Genomic DNA, 16,645 nt, shown 5'->3' with positions numbered 1-16,645 from the left:
GTAATAGCAGCTTCTCAGGAGGCTGAGGCAAGAGAATCGCTTGAACCTGGGAGGTGGAGGTCTCAGCTGAGATTGTACCACTGTACTCCAGCCTGGGCAACAGAGCGAGACTCTGTCTCAAAAAATTAGAAAATTAAAAATTAAAAAAATTTAGGAAATGTAGACTGGGTCCTTTGAGAGTCTTTTGTGGTGATATGTCTGTTCATGTCAAGGTGTATCAGGGTAAACCCACTTCCCTTTCTGACATTCGGATTTCCTGTCTGCAGAAAAAGCCTCGTTACTTACAGGCTCAGAGCCATGACCCACCCCAAAACACCCCATTCCTTGTCCTAGGAAGGCAAAGTATTGCATGCATCTCTAGATTTGAATATTTACTGAGATTAATCTGAGATTGTGCATTCCCTTGATCCTGATTCATTTCAGCTCATCCTGATTTGGAGAGGGTTTGGAGGTCATGGCCCTGTGCTTATTTGCTTATCTGTCCACATAGGCATGTGTGTGTAAATGCACATACACAAACTCATACACAGTTCCTCTTTACTGCTGCTCCTCCTCCACTTAGCAAACATGAAACACATCTTTCTGGCACATTATAGAAAAGGCTGGGAGGGGCTGGTTTTACTACATTAACTGAAGATGTGCTTGTGATGAATTATGAATGACCTAACATGTCTTAAATCATAAAGAAATCCAATTTAAGTTTCTACACACAGTTCAAAGTCTGCATTTAATCTATACTTTGCTCAAATCTATTGTGCATCTCAGTAGGTTTTGCACAGAGAAATGAGAAGCAAAATGTTGGGGTTTTGCATCAAGCAGATATTGACTAATACTTTTTGTTGCTTTTCATAGAGAAAGACCTCTTTTTCATTTTCCTCTTTCTCTCTGTGTGTGTATGTTTAATATCCAGCAGCAATAAATAGCACATCAGCCCAAGAGAAGAAACCAACTGCTATCTTTCATTCATTTCCACTGATGGTATGGATCTAGAAGACTCTTAGGAGGGAACAAAGAATTCAGTGCCTTTCTATTGGCATATGTTCATCTCAACAGAAACCCTTCTGTTTTAACCGTGTCTATTAAAGTTTCTTTTTTTGTGAGGAATTGGAGTGGGGAACAGTTTCCAGCACTTAGAATTTAGTAAAGAAAAGAGCAGTCATTCATAAATTCCATGTATGAAGTGTTTGGCTTTTTTAGTAATTAAATTCTTATGTTGAAATAATTGCAGATTCACAAATATAGATGCGAATACACATACACACATGGAGTCTCTCTGTATTATATACGATACAGTATATAAATACAATATATAACATATACATATATTATTATATATAATATATATTATGCACATAGCATATTATAGATAATTATATATCACATATATAGCACATTACATACAATTATATATCATATATAAATATATATCATGGCCAGGCATGGTGGCTCACGCCTGTAATCCCAGCACTTTGGGAGGCCAAGGCGGGTGGATCACCTGAGGTCAGGAGCTCAAGACCAGCCTGACCAACATGATGAAACTCCGTTTCTACTGAAAATACAAAAAATTAGCCGGGCATAGTGGCGGGCACTTGTAATCTCAGCTACTCGGGAGACTGAGGCAGGACAATTGCTTGAACCCGGGAGGCGGAGGTTGCAATGATCTGAGATCATGTCATTGCACTCCAGACTGGGCAACAAGAGTGAAACTCTGTCTCAAAAATAAATAAATAAATAAATAAAATATATATTATGTATGTTATATATATTTATGTAGTATATAAATTATGTAATATAAACTATATATTATATATAACATATATTATGTATATGTTATATACAGAAACTCAATGTATCCTTTAGCCAGTTTCCTGACACGGCTAGGCAAAGAGTTCTTAGATTTAATTAAAAAACGTAATATATAAAAGGAAAAATTGATAAATTATTACTCTTCAAAATTACAAAATTTTGTTTCATGAAAGACTCCATTAAGAGGATGAAAAGAAGAGCTATAGACTGGGAAAAAATATTTGCAAACCACATATCTAATTACATAGAGAAACTTCATGTACACTTTAGCCAGTTTCCTGACACGGTAACATCTTGCAAACTACGGTACAATATTACCAACTGGGTTTTTGGCTTTCATGTGACCTACAGATCGTATTCGGATTTCCCATTTCATTTGTACTCATTTTTTTGTACATATGTGTATGCTTTGTTCTATTTTGGCAACACGTGTGGGTGTGTGCATCTACCACGACAGTCAAGACCTAGAACAATCCATCATCACAAAAATTCTGTATTGCCATTTTGTAGCTACATCCATTCCCACGACCCTCTGCCATTTCTGCTGTCCCTAACACTTGGTAACTACTAATCTCTTCCCCATTTCTATAATTTGTTTATTTCAAGAACATTGTGTAAATGAATTTCTACTGTATGTAACCTTTGAAAATGGGCTTTTTTCACTTAGCGTAATTCCTTGGAGAGTCATCCAAGCTGTTGCATGTATCAATAGTTTGTTCCATTTTATTGTTTAATAGTATTCCATGATGATATTGATGTATCACAGTTTATTTAAACATTCACTTATTGAAGGGCAATGGGGTACTTTTTTGGCTATTAGGAATAAAATTGCTGTAAATATGTTTGTGTCCATTTTTGTGTCAACATATGTTTTCGACTGCGTGCGGTGGCTCACGCCTGTAATCCCAGCACTTTGGGAGGCTAAGGGGAGTAGATCACGAGGTCAGGAGATCAAGACCCTCCTGGCTAACACAGTGACACCCCGTCTCTACTAAAAATATAAAAAAATAAAATTAGCCAGGCATGGTGGTGGGCGCCTGTAGTCCCAGCTACTTGGGAGGCTGAGGCAGGAGAATGGCGTGAACCTGGGAGGTGGAGCTCGCAGTGAGCCAAAATCACGCCACTACACTCCAGCCTGGGCAACAGAGTGAGACTCTGTCTCAAAAAAAAAAAAGTGTTTTTACTTTTGCGGGATAAATGCCCAAGCATATAATTGTACAGTAATTGCATATTTGGTTTTATAAGAATCTGCCAAACTATTGCCCAGAATGTTTGTTCCATTTTACATTCTCATCAGCAATACATGAATGATTCTGTTTCTCCACATCCTTGCCAGCATTTGATGTTGTCACTATTTTTTATTTTAGTCATTTTTGTAGGTGTATAGTGATAGCTCACTGTGGCTTTGATTTGCATTTCCCTAATGACTAATGATGTTGGACATCTTTTGATGTTCAATATAAAACATGCTCTTGGGTGATGTCTGTTCATGTCTTTTATCTGTTTTCTAGCTGGATTTTTTTTCTTTTTTACTGTTGAATTTTGGAAATTAAAAATTAAAAATTTCAAGGTATGTCTAGTTTTTTATTGGATATGTGGTTTGCAAATATTTTCTCCCAGTCTATAGCTTTTCTTTTCATCCTCTTAATGGTGTCTTTCATGAAGCAAAAGTTTATAATTTTGATGAGGTACAATTTATCAATTTTTCCTTTTATATATTACACCTTTGCATTAAATCTAAGAACTCTTTGCCTAGTCCTGGGTCCTGAAGATATTCTCTTTCTTTTTTTTCCCTAAAAGCTTTACAGTTTCTCATGTTTACATTTATGTCCATAACACATTTTGAGTTGATCTTTGTATAAGCTGTGAAGTTTTCTTCTGCCTCTGGCCATCCAATTGCTGCAGCACTGTCTGTCAAGATTCTGCCCTCCACTGAATTGCGTTTGCACCTTTGACAAAAACCACTGGGCATATTTGTATGGGCTGATTTCTGGGTCTCTAGTCTGTTCCATTGGTTAATGTAGCCGTTCCTCAGACTATATCACACTGTCTGGATCACTCCAGCTACATGGTTAGGTTTAATATGGAGTGGAGTGATTCCTCCCTCTTTGTTCTTCTTTTTCAAGGTTGTTTTAGGTATTCTTGGGCCTGTGCCTTTCTACATAAATTGGGAATTAGCTTGTCTATGTCTAAAAAAATCTATATGAGGTGTTTTTATGTGAGAAATGAGAAGGTCACAAAACCATGAGGAGGACTGGGGGTGTGAGGGCAGCAGTGCCATCTTGGACGTCTCACAGAACTGCTGAAGATGAGGCTTATGCAGGACTTGTCCAGAGACTGTTAAAAACCTCAAGAGTCTCAGCAAAGCTCCTACTAATGTCCTCATTTGGCTGCACTGAAGTAAGTGACTTCTCAAGAAATCAACCTGGACCTACCTTGACCTCCAGGCCACCTCTGTTTCTGCAACTGCTCGTGGGGAGCAGTTTTGCTGTCCTGCCTTCTTAATGGCTGACTTGGACCCGGGACCAGGACAGAAGGATGTTCTCCTGCAGGTTCAGAGGAGACCCTGGAAGAGGTGGGAGGGGGTCCAGGGTTGACACCTCATGGTTTTACAGTTAGGGCTAGAGATCTTGTGAATGAATTGTGAGGTCTCTGCATGGTGGATAAAAATAATTCTTCCTTTAATAGTTATTCTCACAGAGCACAGTTTGCCGAGGGATAGAGATATCTGGGAGTTAATTCCTAAATTCCAAGGAGTAGGCTCTCCACGTATGGATTCAATCAGTGTCTCAGTGGAAAGGTGTATCCATCAGCTAAGGAAGTGGCACAGTTCCCAGTGTAGCTGTCCAGACAGGTGGGTGAGCTGGTCATTGCCGTGGTGTCAGAAATGCTGTGAGAAAGGAGGCCAGGCATGCAGGGCATGTGTGTAGGGAGGAAGTGGGCCAGAGGATGCATCTAGCCCTGTCTTTGTGCACTGGGGAGATGTTGCAGGAGAAGAAAATTCTCTCCTGGGATCCCAAGGTGCACTGGAGTAAGCAGGTGAACAGGGCATGTAGAACCAAGTATAGAAGGGAGCATCTTCCATTCTCTCTGAGTGAGAGATTTTCCTGGAACCAAGAAGAAAGGCTGGGATATGGGTACACTAATAGGCCAGAGTGCAGATGCCAACACTCTTGTATCAGCTCCTACAGTGACATGAGGAGCTGTGTGACAATCCCAGACTTCCAAGAAAAAGCAAGAGTAAGTTGATTCTTTTGGTTCCTTTCTGTACCTGAGTTCTATGAACCAAGCACTATGTGTTTTCAAAACAGCCAGTAGCTTATGTAATATAGCACTTCTCCCTCCCAACCCCCAGAACCCACCAGCACCATTTACAGCTCAAGTGAAGACTGAGGAGTCTCCTTTGACAAAAAAATAATATTGCAGATTGCACTTGTTTTATCCAAATGAAATATTTCTTTATCACGTACAGCTCTCACATGAATGACACGTCAGTTCCAATTTGTGACAGAGAGCTAAGTTAATCTGGCTCCAGCCCTTGCAAGGCCACTGAGAACACATCCCGGAAAATAATAATGCAATTGTTCAGGTGTCACTGCAGCAGGGCTGGGAGGTAGGCTGTCTGTGACTTGTGCCCCCATGTGGCAAAACTGTCCAAGGTCTGTGTTACGCAACATGTGCTGGGCAGTGGGACAGCTTTGTGTGGTGGTTATAATTTTTTCCTGGAGGTAGATGTGTCCTTCAAGAACCATTCAGGTTGGGGGCCTTCAGCTCCATGGTCTCAAGATGTTCCTCAGTGGTCAACCCAAGGTCATGGCCTCAGATGGTTCTTCATGGTCTCAGGATGTTTCCTAGTAGTCCAGCAAGGTTATGGTCTCAGACCATTCTTTGTGGCCTCAGGGTGTTCCACAGTGGTCAAGCCAAGATCACAAAACCAAAGTAAGGGAGAAATAAAAATCCTGAAATGTGAAAAAGTCAGAGACAGTCATGGACTCTTCTCCAGGGCTTCCCACTCCTTCTGAGATGGTCACTGTGACCCATCACTGCCCTAAGATGACCCTGCCACTGTTCACCCATTCATTTACTTAAAGAGTATTTACCTGCTCCTACTATGGGAGTTGGACTGTTCTCGACTCCTCTGTGCATACCCTACATTTATTTTAGACTCCACATCAACCCACACTGACTCATATTGACCCTTCTCATTCTCCTGCATCCCTACTGCCTTGATTTAAGTCCTCATCTCTTACCTGACCTATTTTCAGAGCCTTCTGACAAGTCTTCCTGCCTTGACTCTCACTCCCAGGCACCTGCTAGGCATGCCCAAAACATTTTTTGAATGCATGCGTGGGTCAGCCTTCAGGCTAGGACCTATAGCTCTATGTTCTTGTGGAAGATACAGACCTGCAAGATATAAATGCACAAATAAATTAATTTCAAATTACAAAGTAAACAAATGCTGGACTGAGATGGAAAGGGAGCAGCTATAGTAGCTAGGGGTCAGGGGACCTCTCCAAATAGGTGATATTTAAATGGAGATGAGAACGTAGAGAAGGGAGGGTGAAACTTGAGCCAGCAGCATAGAGACTAGGGGCTTCAAGAGGCGGATTGGCTATTGAAAAGACTCCTTCTGGTGACCTGAATGACAAATCACCAATGAACATTAGTACTGCACATGCCATAGCTCCTTTCCCCATGATCCCTCTCCCAGAGAAGTTTTGATGTATTTTGGGTCATTGTCGAGAACATTTGTCATTTTGGGTGCTCAGGGTAGAAACATTGTTTTGGTTTAGGGGAATCACAAGGAAGGAAGAGCAGAGTCAGAGCCATGTCTCCCTTTTTACAGCTAGAGTGGAAAATATATCCCTTCTCCTTTCGCTTGGCTCATGGGAGCTAAGCAGAAATTCATGCTCAAAGGTAAGGTGAGCTCATTTATCCTTAGCAATCGATGTGATTTAGCTTTGTTCCCACCCAAATCTCATCTTGAATTCCCACAAGTTGTGGGAAGGACCTGGTAGGAGGTAGTTGAATCATGGGGGCAGGTCTTTCCCATGCTGTTCACATGACAGTGAATAAGTCACATAAGATCGGATGGCTTTATAAGTCAGAGATTCCCTGCACAAGCTCTCTCTTTGCCTGCTGCCATCCATGTAAGACGTAACTTGCTCCTCCTTGCCTTCCACCATGATTGTGAGGCCTTCCCAGCCATGTGGAACTGTAAGTCTAGTTAAAGCTATTTTTCTTCCCAGTCTTAAGTATGTCTTTATCAGCTGTGTGAAAATGGGCTAATATAGCAACTGTGAGCCCAGTGGCATAGAAGTGAGGGTGCAGTGGCTCAGGTATTCCAAGAAGATAATTATGGTGAAAGGTCATTGGCTATGTCCTCCTTCTAAAGCTCTTGCCTGAGCCTGGTTCTTCTGGTTTCTTGTTAATTCCATGAGCCTCTCTCTCCTCTTCTAATAAGTTCTTAACTTGCTCAAGTTTGAGCAAGTTTGAGAAAACACTAAGAGGTGATGTGAATGATAATTAACAACTATAAACTCTGACCAGTTGAGTGGCTTGGGGATGGGGAATTAAGGGGCTATGCATTCAGATCCGGAAGGGTATCTGCGGTGTGTCAGGGAAAGGAACAGGAATATGGAAGTGGCAGAAAGTCAGAGCTTTAAAATGTAATCCCTCTAGGAATTTACAGAAATTCTTGAGAAGGAAGACATCAAGGACTCAGAATAGGGTGCATAGATATTGCCTAGATTGCAAGAAAGTTGGTTTATCCTAGATGACATCTGGATTCCAAATAAGTGTTTAAGAGTGGAGGAATAAATTAATAGAGGAATGAATGAATGAGCCTATGAATTATACAGCCCACACAATCTTGACAGTCAGTGACAGAGATTAATTTCAAATTACAAAGAAAACAAATGACTGAGATGAAAAGGGAGGAACTATATTAGCTAGGGGTCAGGGGACCTCTCCAAGGAGGTGATATTTAAATGAAGATGAGAGTATAGAAAAGAGAGGGTGAAACTAGAGCCAGCAACTAATCAAACCTCACCGAAAACAGTTGTTTTGGTGAAATGAGTCAGTGGAGGAAAGACGAGGGAGAAGAATGTGGAAAGAGAACGGTCAAGAATGATAGAACTGTGTAATTTGATGTCCATCTCTCCTCTCAGAAGCAGTCCAGGGAGGTGATGCAGCTGTTGGGTTGTTGGTCACCAGGGCTGTTGGACACCTGTGTGGAGGATCTGGGAGAAGTATTTTGCTCCAAACTTGTTCCTTTCCTGCCAGGTAAGTTATACAAACCAGAATTTCCAAATGACCCTGTCTCTCCTGCCCCTCAAAGTTGGACTACCATATCCTTTCTTGGGTTTTCAATTCGGTTTAACAAATGCAATAACATGCAGAAATTATGAGTGTAAAGGATGAAGAATTTCTGCTCTTGTACACACTGCGTAAACACCACCCAGATCAAAATATCAAATGTTTCTATGTCTCTAGAAAGTTCCCTGCTCCCCTTCTTGATTACCTCAGCCCTCAGTTTACCGATTCTAATTTTTCTCACCATTGATTAGTTTTGCACCATCACCTCTTAATGTTTTCTCAAAATATTGTATCTCTTCATTTGTATCACCAACTCCCTAGTCCAAGAAACTATTTCTCACCTTGGGCCATTGCATTGCCTCCCAGCTGCTCCCTTGCCTCCTCTACTACTCATTTCAATTGCTGTGTTGCAGCAGGAGTCACTTTATCTGCTAAAAACTCTTCATCAGCTCTCCAGAAAAGCCTTCCATATCCTACAAGTTGCCCATCCACTCACACCGACCAACCTCCTCTTGAGCCTTTCTCATTTTGCTTCCTGAATCTTACCCATCTATGTTAACCTTGAACTCTTCCTCCAGAGCACCCACACTAATTTATGCTCACACCTGCCTAAACTCTGAGCTCCACTGCCATTTCCTCAGGAAAAGCGACCTATACCTCCTTAATGTGTCAAATTCCCACATCACCATTGCATAACTTCTGCTCCCTTCCTTCGTAGCCCTTGTTCCAGTGGTGATTTTATAATCATTTCTGTGATTATTTCATTTATTTGTTGTCCATCTTCCCCACTGGACTGTGAAGTGAGGGCCTGGGTCCAGTTCCACTCCTCACTGTATCAGTTCTCCATGCACTCTACCATATTTGGTTCAAAGACTGTGCCCAGTAAACACAGTTGAATGAAGGAAAGCAGGGAGGAATGAATGACTGAACATGGTTAGGTTCTGGTCTTTATCAGCGGCATAGCAATACTGCCAATTGTCAACCTATGGTGCATGGACCACTTCCCAGGTACCCAATCTCCTTCCATTTCCTTCTGCACACACTTACTGAAAGCTTCTCTGAGCCAGGTTCTCTATTAAGACAAGGAGATGTGGTGCCTGCCTTTAGGAAACTCAGTATGAGAAAGCCAACAATGACAACACTATATGGCAGGAGTTATCCTACAGGTCTGAGAGCCCACCACAGAAGCACAGAGGAGGAAACCCTCACTCTGTGGGGAGGGCCAGGAGAGGAGCCCTAAGAATGAGCAGGAATTCACCTGATAAGAATACTGGAAGTGGTGCTTTAGGTGGCGGGAACACCATGGGCAAATGCGTGGAGGGTGGAAATGCATGCCAAGTTTCAGCTCCAGCAAATGGTTTGGCTACATCTCAGCTTGGGTTAACGACAAGATAATAAGAGTGTCATATACATAATAGGTGCTTGGAAAATCTTGATAGAACTCCATTAAAAGATACTCCAGTCTTCTCTACTTGACATTACTATCCAGTGTGTGGTTTATTTAACATTTGCTTTTTGTGAACTTTGGTTAGTTTTGGTATTGCTGGAATTGGCACTGAAAGGTGTTACAGTACTTTGCACTTCAAAGACCGGGAATGGGAGTGCAGAGATCCAGATGACTCCTTGAGTTACATGGAGGACCGTCACCTGAAGGCAAGACCTCATCCTGGTGAGGAGGACTTCAATGGCCCTGGTTCTCCACCATCATATGGGCAGCATCTGGGCTGTTGGCCCAATCTTGTGAGGATAAAAGCCTTTGCAAAAAGTGGCTGAATATTCATGGAGTGCTTGATAATTAATGAAAGGATTCATGTACAACTTAGTTGATGTAAGAGAAAAATAAGCGGTGGGCACATCTACCTAAGGAAAGAACAGAAATGCGAACAGGATTCCCAAGACACAGTTGGAGGGAATTAGACTCTGTGCCTCAGGTGGATGACCTCATGAAGGATTTTGATGTAAATGTGTCATGGGGAATGAGCAGTGACTCAGCTAGTGGTTCAAGAAATTGAAGTTTGAACGTCAGCCTTGACACAGGCAGTGCAACCCCTAGGATAGGTGACCTGTCTACTGTGGGGCTCAGTGTTTACCTGTGAACAATGGGAATACTTAGAATCTGTGTCATAGATTATTGTTTGTGTAAAACCTACTTTATCACATTGTCCACTGAACTGTCTGGAATAATCACTGTTCTGCAAATAGTAGCTGCTCCTTGTAGAGATCTTTCACCTCCTTGATTAGACGTATTCCTAGGTATTTAATTTTTGTGTGGCCACTGTTAATGGGATTGTGTTCTTGATTTGGCTGCCAGTTGGAATGTTATTGGTGTATAGAAATGCTGTTGATTTTTGTACATTGATTTTGTATTCCTAAGGGTTCATTAAAGCTCTGAGTTTTCTCCAGCTGGTGGTAGAAGGGGAAGTCAGAGTGATTCCAAGCAAGAAGGATCCCACCCTTGGTTGCTGGCTCTGAGATGTGGCAGAAGTCCACAGGTGAGCCACTGAAACCAACCTCCAGCTGCTGAGAGCTGTTCCAGTCTGACAGTCAGTAAGGGAGCGAGGACTTCAATCCTGCAACTGCAAGGAACTAAATTCTGACAGAGCTTGAAAGCATATTTTTCCCTAGAACCTTCGATAAGAGCCTGGCCAAGGCTGACACCTTGGTGTCAGTCTTTTGAGTCTTTAAGAGGAGAACCCAGTGGAGCCCACCTAGGCTCCTGACCTGCAGAACTGTGAGCTAATAAATGGTTATTGTTTTAAGCTGCTTCGTCTGTGCTAATTTGTTACACAGCACAGAAAATTAACACACTCAGATAAACCACAAGCCAAAACATTCCCATTTTACAAATGAGGAAACTGAGGCCCAGCAGGATTGGTCATCTTGCCCAGCATCATGCTGTCTATGGCAGGGTGTGGACTTGAACTGTATTCTGCTAAACTCCCAGTGTATCACTGTGCTGTGCCACACAGCCATGTGTATTTAAATAGAAGAGCTCTGTGGTATATATTTCTTATTCAAATTATTCAACCATTTGATCCAGTTAGTTATTTAAAGGTGCGGAAATTGCTCAAAATAATAGAGAAAGGAGCATGCCATATTATTACCTTTGTTGGCACTTAACAGGTAACTTGAGACTAAGCTTTCTCGTTAGTTAATTATGTGATGGTGAGTCTAGGAGGCCTCAGCCCACAGGCCTGGTGTCTTTGGCTCTCCTGGCAGATGCAAAGGTGACAGGCTGTGGCTTATTGATCCTAGGCCATAGATTTGGCCTAACTTGCATTATGGTATAATAGCACCTAGTAAATTGTAAAGGAATGGCAAAAGCTAAATGATGATCACATGTAAGCTATTAATGTAATTGTGTTCTTAAAGCCGCCTTCCTTAATTTACTCGAGTGGTGATTTCAGATTGAATTGGAGTCACAGCCCAGGAATAATTCATCCCCAGGCCTCACCCTGCATTTGAGTCAACAGCACACGACACACATGGTGCTTGCTGCTTTATTGTTGAAATCCCATAATCTATGAGGCACTCATGGTCATGAAGTAGCTCGTTATTAAAATATAATATTATGTTCACGTGTGATTATTATTTTAATTCAGTGCTCTGTTGACTTATACAAGGTGGCCCACATTCTTTTAGCCTCTACTCTCCATTCTCCTACAGTAAAGTTAATTTATACCAAGATGATAAAAAATTTGATTTATTTTACAACAGATCAGTAATTGTGCTCTACAAATAAGTTCGTAATGATAATCAACAGCATTTTCAACATAATTTAATTTGTCTTCTCCCGAGAGGTAGTTAAATGCAGTAATAATAACACCAGTGTTATGGACTCTGCAGCAGTTAATCATGGTCTGAATATGCAGACAGCCCCAATATTGTATTGACAGAAATTAAATTAACCATCAGCTTGGGCAATCAGTGGCTATATAGCTATTAAAAGCAATAAAGGCAACAAACCCCAACCATTGCCAATTACATTTTGACATATACAAGGAAAAGGACAGATGCTTTTCATTTGAGATTTTTATTTCAGTGAAAATAAGACAGGAGAATAGCACCTTGAACTTACCAAGAGCTTCTTCTCCAAGGTGTGTTGAGCATGAGATGCATTCCCATTGGTGTTCTCTACTGATTGTCATCTGTTTGTTAAAAGATAAAATAAAATTCAGTGGCCAGGAGTCATAGTTTGTAAAATTTTAAGGCATTTCTCTGATCTACTTTGCCTTTCAGTGCCCCTAACACACACAGTTCCCTACTTTTTCATCCTAGCACTGTGGTATCTGACATAAGCACATTATGAGGACTGAGTTTTAAGGGGTAGGGTAAGCAGGGGAATAAGAAAAGAAGACGAAACCTAATATTTTTGAGGTTATAAAGACTCAGATTTAACAAACCCAATGATGCTGTGATAAAAGAGCATTTCACCATTATCTGGGGGAGATTCTGAGCTGGTTTAATTCAGTCCAAGACAAAATAGAGGCATGAGGTAGTAGGACTTCTTTCCTTCTTTCTTATATTGTTCTCTGCTTTTTAACTTCTTTCTTCTTCCTTTTGTGTCTAGTATGCCACCCACTTTCTTAGGGGAGCTTTTAATCAACCTCAGTCTTTTAGTCTGGAAGTTTTCCATATAGGGTTAGTTATATAGGGGTCCTGATTTAGCCATGGAGCCCAGATGGGCTTACCCATACTGAATGGTTGATGGGCACCATATTGACTGTAGTTGATGGGAGGAGGCTCTTGCTGGCCATTGGTAGCAAGGGTGATCAATAAGTCTTCTGGACACTGGCATCAGGCATAGTACTCTTAAAGACTGGACCATCTGTGGACCTGGTCATGACTCCCATGAAACTCTAGTATAGGAACAGATGGCATTTCGAGTTGGGGCTGGGTAGGGTCTAAATGCTGACTCTGTCTACATCACCTCCCTGAGTCCTATTATTCTAGGTCCCCTTGGACCTCTGCTTCCCTGTCACCTGCTGTCTCTCCCCCCTCTCCAGTTTGGAGAATATTTGAGGTTGGCTAAGATGCTTGACTTTCATGGTAGACAAAATATTGACCTCCTCTTCCCACAAAAAGAGGTTCACACCCTAATACTCAGAACCTGTGAATATGTTATCTTACAAGGCAATGACACTTTACAGACGTGATTAAAGATCTTGAGATGAGGGAAAATATCCTGGATTACCTAGATAAGCCCAATGTAACCACAATGGCCTTTAGAAAAGAGAGGGAGGAAGTTCAGAGAGAAGAAAGTGACATCGCAATGGAAGCAGAGGGTGCAAAGGAGATAGGGCGATGGTCAGAGTCAGAGAGAGATTTGAAGATGCTACACTGCTAACTTTGGAGACGAAGGGAGGGGCCATGAGCCAAGGAATGAAAGTGGTCTCTAGAAGCTGAAAAAGACCAGGAAGTAGGGATTCCCATTTGGCCTCCAGAGGGAGCACAGCCCTCCTGATATCTTGATTGCAGCACAGTGCAATCCACATGAGACTTCTGACCTCTCAAATTGGAAGATACTACATTTGCACTGTTTTAAGCCACTAAGTTTGTGGTAATTTATTGCAGGAACAGTAGGAAATGAACACAGCTCTTTATCTTTTAAAAAACCCTGTTGCTTGTAAATATATTATGTAGACTGAGTTCTTTGTATGTTAGATTTTTTAAACCCCAAAACTCAGGTGTTTGCGAGTCCACAGTGTTGGCTTTTGAAACATGCTAGTGTTCTGTCTGCTTTTCTGCCATGTGATCCTTCTTCCGAGGCAGTGGAAGTCACTGAAGGATGGTAGAAAGGACAAAGAGAACAAGGAGAGCAAAGACAAAAGAACAAAGAGAATAAGAAAAAGAACATTCAATCAACCTCTCAAATTGTTGTTCTGGCAGTTCTGGCAGGACCCATTCATGATGGGTCCTGACGGCACTATGTCCCAGCCTACCTTCCTGGCTGTGCATAATGCAGGGCCTTGCCCTTCTCCAAAGTGTGGAGAAATGGTTTGAGTAGGACACAGGCAGGGTAACCAGTTCGGCTCAGTTTTCCTGGAACTTTCCCATTTCAGTGCTGCGAGTCTTGTGTCCCATAGCTTTCTTCATCCAGGGCAAGGGAGGAGTTACTCATCCGAGCCACAGGTCATAAAAACCACAACTGGGAGGCTGTCAGGGCCGCCAGAGCCACCAATCACCTGGCATTTTTGTCCTCAAGCTGTGTCCCAAAGAACCTTAGAAAGTCCACTAACCTTTCTCAGGGACAACAGGGGAGGTGTGAGAGAGTGTGTGGCAAGGACATAGCTTTGGGCTCTATATTCCTGCTTTAAGCAGTGACTCTGCTGTATTAGGCTACATTTTGAACAATGACTTTTGGCCAATAACAATGCAAAACAAGGCAAAATTAGACTTGAAGAAAACTGATGTAGCATGTGACCATTATAGAGAGGAAAAATGTGAGACCTGGAGAGGGGCTGTGATTCTAGAAGCACCAGGGCTAGAGCTCAGGTGTTCGCACTTCACATTCATGCTCCTCTCGCAGCTCGCGTCCTTGCCTTATACGCCATGTTCCTATACCTCTGCTCCAGCTCTGCATCCCTGATGGTGCTTTAGCCAGTAAATTCTGCTCTTAGGCAATGATCCATGAATACACAAGAAACAAGGACCTTGGCTCCTTGGAGCCTGCAGGAAGCAGAATGGTTACCTCTTAGAAACTCAATTGCAAAATAAATTGTGTTTCTGGGAGTATTAAACCTATTTCATTCACACTTTTGCCACCACTTAAGATCATGGAGCTGGGTCTGGCAGAAAAGAGAGAACGTGTCCTTGGAAAATATTTTTCAAAAGCGCAGTCTGCTATCCACTGAAGGTATAATGCAGAGAGATACATCCCTGCCCTTAAGGGGATTGTAATCTAAAGGAATATTCATGCCAATAAACGAGCAATGACACAGGATAGCCACATTCTGGGCAGCAGAACTCAAAGGTGGCTTTGGAGTCCAGAGGAAGGGAAGGGATCCAACCTGGTACTAGGGCTGGCAGGGGAGGTCATGGAAGATTTCTCAGAGGAAGCTCAGACTAAAGACTTAGAAAAGGTAAACCAGGCAAGAAAGATCATCATCCACTTTGATTCCCACAACTGACCTGGGAGGGAAAGGCTCTTCAATAAGAGAAAATAAAAGAAATTTTCTTTTAATAGACAAGCAAACTGGGGCCCAGAGAATTTGCTTCAAGTCTCTGAATTTGGTGGTTGTGGACTCTGATCAGAACATGGACTTATTCATTCCAAATCCAATGCTCTTTCCACTTTGGGAGAGGTAGGGCTTGGCACTGCCTTTTCACGAGAGCGTAGGATGGGCAAAAAAGAAAGATGGCGGCATCCTTGATTCCTTGAGGATCAAGCAGATAGCCTTTGAATGGGAGCTGATTTACTCTTCAAACCAACTTCCCCTTCTTTGAGGATGAGCCCAGGGCTCTGCTGATGGAATTCAGATTTCAAATGGAATTGGGCATTTCTTGACCTAATGTGATATTATTAGGAGGGTCCTATCATCTCTTATACTGCCTGGATTTACTAAAGGGAGTATATCAAAATAAGCCCAACACCCAATCTATTTCAACAAATACCACTTTTACTTTGCTTATTATATATATTTATGTAACTCCAGAAATTAACTACACGTTACGATTTCATTTGAGTTTCTAAAGAATCTTTGACTTAAAAAATTGTTATGACTTCAATTCTAGGCATTGCTGTTCTATGGAGGTTAAAACACTATCTGAAAAATGACCATAACATGGACATTTCATTTAGAAATGGGAATTTGAGGGATTTATAACCTCTGGATTTATGAGCATTAAGAAAAATACCACAGCCAGCAGAACCTATATAGTTTACAGTTGATATCAGACTGGAAATTTAACATGTGAATCAGCTTGGGGTTGTGAGTGGAAGAATATAATCTTCTATCTTCCTTTTGAAAAGCCATGTGGACTTGACATTAAATCATTTCAACTTCTTGAAAGAACAATCAACTAAAACCTCAAAGAAAATAAAAATGTTAGTGACATTTATACAATTATCGGTCAAACTCAGTTTGATCTTCAATTTAAGAGATTGCTCGGATTCATATATTACAGAGACATGACAATAGTGCAAGTATTTATCAGTAATAAAGTGCATTTAAGACCACATATTGGCCCCTTAAGAATATCTATGGAGCATAACGTGAGGGGCCAGCATGAGAGAGGCAGTTTTCTATTTATTGTCCCTGGGCTTGCACTAATGAAGAAGTCAAGGTTTAGAGGTAATGTCATGAATTGATCCAGAAAAATATTTTCTAGATTGTAGAGACCAGAAAGATCAAGGATCATAACTCTTCTTTTTAGTGGATAAAAATAAATGAAGCTCAAAGCAGGCAGATGTCACGTCTAGGGGCTGCACAGACAGTTCAGGGAAATGATGTCCAGGATAGTTTTGTGGCACAGCTCACTGTGATATCACACTTAGGAAAACTTATGAACAATAATAAAA

This window comes from Mandrillus leucophaeus, unplaced genomic scaffold (assembly GCF_000951045.1).
Source record: "Mandrillus leucophaeus isolate KB7577 unplaced genomic scaffold, Mleu.le_1.0 Scaffold4, whole genome shotgun sequence".
NCBI classification, from domain to species: domain Eukaryota; kingdom Metazoa; phylum Chordata; class Mammalia; order Primates; family Cercopithecidae; genus Mandrillus; species Mandrillus leucophaeus.
This window is presented reverse-complemented; position numbering follows the sequence as displayed.